Source organism: Ranitomeya imitator, chromosome 2 (assembly GCF_032444005.1).
Source record: "Ranitomeya imitator isolate aRanImi1 chromosome 2, aRanImi1.pri, whole genome shotgun sequence".
Classification (NCBI taxonomy): Eukaryota; Metazoa; Chordata; class Amphibia; order Anura; family Dendrobatidae; genus Ranitomeya; species Ranitomeya imitator.
In genome coordinates this window covers 128,312,892-128,318,891 of record NC_091283.1, presented here as the reverse complement: position 1 = coordinate 128,318,891, position 6,000 = coordinate 128,312,892, and positions in this window count along the sequence as shown.

Genomic DNA, 6,000 nt, shown 5'->3' with positions numbered 1-6,000 from the left:
CACACACATAGTATAATGCAGCCCCTCACTCACAGTATAATGCAGCCCCCCACAGTATAATGCAGCCCCCACAAACAGTATAATGCATCCCCCCACACACAGTGTAATGCAGCCCCGCCACTCACAGTATAATGCAACACCCCCATACACATAGTATAATGCAGCTTACACAGTACACATATACACATACATACACATATATGTGGCGCACGATGAAGTGACATCATCGCGCGCCTGCTGAGTCAGAAGCAGAGGGGAGTGATGGGAGAGGGAGCATCAGCCTACACTCTCTCCTCCATCACTGTTTTCAACTGTATAGGCATATAAGATGCTGATAAGTTGAATGTGCAATGCGAGGGGGGTGCCGGGCCCTCTTACGGGCCCCACAGTTGCCGTGTGGTGTGCCGCTAGCAGCATGCCATTGGCTGAGGGCTCCTGAAAGAGGGGGGCCCTAGGCAGCTGCCTGGTGTGCCTGCCCCTAACGCCGGCCCTGGCTGTAATGTATCTGGTGTGACCTGTATTTAACATTGAACATGATAGAAGATTTGCAATTTAGAGACTAGACTAAAGTTTCTAATGATCTAATAACAGCTAAATCCAAAGGTTATTGTTCCCTGCTGATTCTCCTGGATCTCTCCGCAGCATTCGACACTGGATCATCAGCTCCTCCTCTCTATGATCCGCTGTGTGGACTGATACACATTGTGTTTTGGTACCGCATTACCATATTTTTCTTTCTCTTTTTTTGTCCCCATGTACCATTAATAAAATTTACATTTTGATGACTTCATATATTATTATGTGTTTATTCTTTAGTTCCTGGACTTTTGTTGTTCGGTTCGTCCGTTTTTATTGCCCTAGTTTTGCCGAATGGTCTGCCATTTATACAGTTACCCCTTATCAAGCTTGGTGATATATTTTTTCATCTTTAGGTTGGTGTTTTTACATTGCTTGTATAGTGTGTTATTTCTTATACCTAATCTAATATATAAAGCTGAATGTGTGTATGTGTGTGTGTGTGTGTGTATGTCCGGGATTGGCATCTGAACCGTCGCAGCTACAGCCACAAAATTTTGCACAGTCACACGTCTGGACCCCGAGAGCGTCATAGGCTATGTTGTGAGGTGAAATTTTAACCCCGCGCTTTCCAATTCACCAAACAATTTTGCCCCTATCTACATAATGGGGAAAAAACTGAAAGGAAAAGTGTTGGAGACGTCGCAGCTACAGCCACAAAATTTTGCACCGTCACACGTCTGGAACCCGAGAGCGTCATAGGCTATGTTGTGAGGTGAAATTTTAACCCCACGCTTTCCAATTCACCAAACAATTTTGCACCTATCTACATAATGGGGAAAAAGTGAAAGGAAAAGTGTTGGAGACGTCGCAGCTACAGCCACAAAATTTTGCACAGTCACACGTCTGGACCCCGAGAGTGTCATAGGCTATGTTGTGAGGTGAAATTTTAACCCCGCGCTTTCCAATTCACCAAATAATTTTGCCCCTACTTACATAATGGGGAAAAAGTGAAATGAAAAGTGTTGGAGGAAAATTGACAGCTGCCAGATGTGAACACGGGGGACTTAAAGAATGAGAGTGATGGTGCCAAAGAGTATATACTGTACAGTTGCTAAGGTGGGGCCCCGACATGGGGTACTCACCACACACGGGGATATGAACACACACACAAAATGCGCCACACACTACCACGTGCTTGAACACATATACAACCCTCAGCACAGATTTCACCACACATACACCAACCTTGCCACATAAAAGTCGAAACACAAAAGTCGCCGCTCAAAACTCGCCACGCGCAAAACTCGCCACATGCAAAACTAGGCTCACGCAAAACTTGCACCCGCGGAAAAATTGCCACATGCACAAAAGTTGCAACACATGCAAAAGTTGCCTCACACAAAACTTGCACATACTCAAAAGGCACCACACATAAAACTCGCAATGCGCAAAACTCGCCATGCGCAAAACTTGCTGCAGACAACTTGCTACACTAACCTGTCACATGCAGCTCGACGCACAAAAAGTTGCTACATGCATGTCGCCACACAACACTCATCTCACCAAAGTCGCTACATGCATGTCGCCACACGCAACTCAACACACAACTTGACACATGAAACTAGCCCTAAAACACACACAAGTCTGGTATTATCCTTCAGAAATAAAAATCTGATTAATAAGCAGACAAACTACAAGAGCAACAAATGTACCATATAGGAAATACGGCAGCTGCCAGTCACATGACCTGTCTATTATGTGTATGTGTGAGCTAATGTATACTGCCGGGGGTGAGGGCTTTCTGGGGATTTATCAGGCTGCCAATTTAGCTTACAAATACTGAGGTAAAAATACTGAGCAAATAACGTGTGAACGAGGTCTAATACAGGAGGAGATGACATACAGATATATACTATGTACGGGCAGATGACACACAGGTATATACTATATAGAGGAGGAGATGACATACAGGTACATACTATATATTGGAGGAGATGACATACAGGTATATACTATATACAGGAGGAGATGACACACAGGTATATACTATATACAGGAGCAGATGATCTACAGGTATATACTATATACAGGAGGAGATGACATACAGGTATATGATATATATAGGAGGAGATGACATACAGGTATATACTATATACAGGAGGACATGACACACAGATATATACTATATACAGGGGAGATGACACACAGGTATTTACTATATACAGGAGGAGATGACATAAAAGGTATATACTATATATAGGAAGAGATGACATACAGGTATATACTATATACAGGGGGGATGACACACAGCAGGTATATACTATATACAGGGGAGATGACATACAGGTATATACTATATACAGGAGATGACATACAGGTGTATACTATATATAAGGGAGATGACAAACATGTATATACTTAAGTGAAAATGAGAGGTGTGAGGTGAAAATGAAAAGGTGTGAGTGCAAAATGAGAGGAGTGAGGGAAAATAGTGGAGTGATTGGAAAATGACAGATGTGAGGTCGAAATGACAAGTGTTAGGGGGGAATGAGAGGAGTGAGGGGGAAAATGAGAGGAGTGAGGGAGAAAATGAGAGATGTGAGGGGGAAAATGAAAGATGTGATGGGGAAAATGAGAGGCGTGATGGGAAAATAAGAGAAGTGAGGTGCTATAACTAACCACAGATATTTACTATGCCCAGGCAACGCCGGGCTCTTCAGCTAGTTCAAAATAAAAAGGATTGTCTGTCTGCTGTCTCTAACATCATGTCCTCCCTCTATCTGAAACTAAATCTTTCCAAAATGGAACTTCTTGTGCCTCTCCCTTCTACTAACCTCACAATACCCAACATCGAAATTACCCTGGAGGGTTCAACCATAACTCCCAAGCAGCATGCCCGCTGTCTTGGGGTCACATTTGACACCGAACTTTATTTTACTCCCTATATCCGATCACTCACTCACTCTTGTCACCTGCATCTTAAAAACATCTCCAGAATCCAACCTTTTCTCACCTTTGAAACTGCTAAAACTCTTACTGTTGCTCTTATTCATTCTTATCTGGACTACTACAACTCTCTTCTGATCGGTCTTCCTCTTACCAAACTTTCTCCTCTCCAATCCATCTTGAATGCGGCAGACAGGGTCATATTTCTGTCCAGCCACTTCACCGATGTCTCCATCTTGTGCCAGTCATTATACTGGCTACCCATTCGCTACAGAGTCCAGTATAAACTCATCTCTCTCACCCACAAAGCTCTCCACAGTTCTGCACCGCCTTATATCTTCTCTCTCATCTCTGTCTATCGCCCTACACGTGCCCTCCGTTCTACAAATGACCTAAGACTAACATCCCCCGTAATCCCCCATAATCCAAACCTCGCACCTCCGTCTCCAAGACTTCTTTCGTGCTGCGCCAGCTCTCTGGAATGCACTTCCCCAGACAATCAGACTGATACCTAGCACTGATCTATTCAAGCGCGCTTTGAAAACCCATCTCTTCAATCAAGCCTACCACATCAACTACTCAGTAAACTAACTTTGCCCTGTTCCCTCCTTCCAAATACTATACTGAATCTGCACCCTATTATTCATCTTTCTCCACACCCTCCATGCACATAACTGCACTTGATACTTGACTCTTGCACATCTATTATATAATTGTCTAAGGGTCGCTTCCGTCTTTCTGCCTATGCAGCATCAATAGTAAAAAGATCTAATGTTAAAAATAATAAAAAATCATTATATACTCACCCTCCGTTGGCCTTTCCCGTTCCTCGCGACGCTGCGGTGACCGGTCCATGCATTGCGGTCTCGTACATCATCATCTCGCGAGACCGCAATGCACTCTTTGGACCAGAGCGTCACGAGGAGCATCGGTAAACGCCTCGGCTGGATCCGGGTGCCGACGGAGGGTGAGTATATAACTATTTTTTATATTAATTCTTTTTTTTTTAACAGGGATATGGTGCCCACATTGCTATATACTACGTGGGCTGTGTTAGATACTGCATGGGCTGTGGTATATACTACATCCCTGTGCTATATACTATGTGTGCTGTGATATATACTATGTGGCTGTGGTATATATTACGTGGCTGGGCAATATACTACGTGGCTGTGCACTATACTATGTGGCCTGGGTTATATACTGCATGGGCAGTGTTATATACTACGTCTCTGTGCTATATACTACATGGCTGTGCTATATACTACGTGGCTGTGCAATATATTACGTGGCTGTGCAATATACTACGCGGCTGTACAATATATTACGTGGCTGGGCTATATACTACGTGTCTGTGCTCTATACTACGTGGCCTGTGTTATATACTACGTGTCTGTGCTATATACTACGTGTCTGTGCTATATACTACATCGCTGTGCTAAATACTATGTGGCTTGTGTTAAATACTACGTCTCTGTGCTATATACTACGTGGCTGTGCTATATACTACGTGGCTGTGCAATATATTACGTGGCTGTGCTATATACTACGTGCCTGTGCAATATATTACGTGGCTGGGCAATATACTACGTGTCTGTGCTATATACTACGTGTCTGTCCTATATACTACATGGTTGGGCAATATACTACGTGGCTGAGCAATATACTAAATGGCTGGGCAATATACTACGTGGCAGGGCAATATACTATGTGGCAATTTGAACCACGCTTCGCTAATTGGCCGGCCGAATCCTGTGCGGAAATTGCATTATTCTGAAAACTTCATAAATAAACTACATACAGATTCTAGAATACCCGATGCGTTAGAATCGGGCCATCATTTAGTTTATTATAATTGCCAGACCTGAAATAACAATCACTTATCACCTATTGTGTCCCCCCCATTTCCTTGTAGATTGTAAGCTTGCGAGCAGGGACCTCACCCCTAATGTCACTGTTTAAATTGTCTTAACTTGTATTGAATTTATTGTCTGTACATGTCCCCGCTAATTGTAAAGTGCTGCGGAATATATTGGCGCTATATAAATAAAAAATATTATTATTATTATTATTATTATTATTATTAATATAACATGTGTGAAAAACACTGATGACACATTGATGGTAAAAATGGACACATGGATCAAACACTGATGCACAACACTGATGACACCGGTACCATTTTTCACATATGTGTTTAACCCCTTAATCCCATTGGATGTACTATCCCGTCAAGGTGACCTGGGACTTAATTCCCAGTGATGGGATAGTACGTCCAGAGCGATCAGCTGCGCTCACTTGATTATTTTCTATCATATAGACCCCTCAAAATGACTTCAAATGTGATGTGGTCCCTAAAAAAAATGGTGTTGTAAAAATGAGAAATTGCTGGTCAGCTTTTAACTCTTATAACTCCCTAACAAAAAAAATTTTGTTTCCAAAATTGCGCTGATGTAAAGTAGACATGTGGGAAATGTTACTTATTAAGTATTTTGTGTGACATGTCTCTGTGATTTAGGCTGCCGTCACACTAGC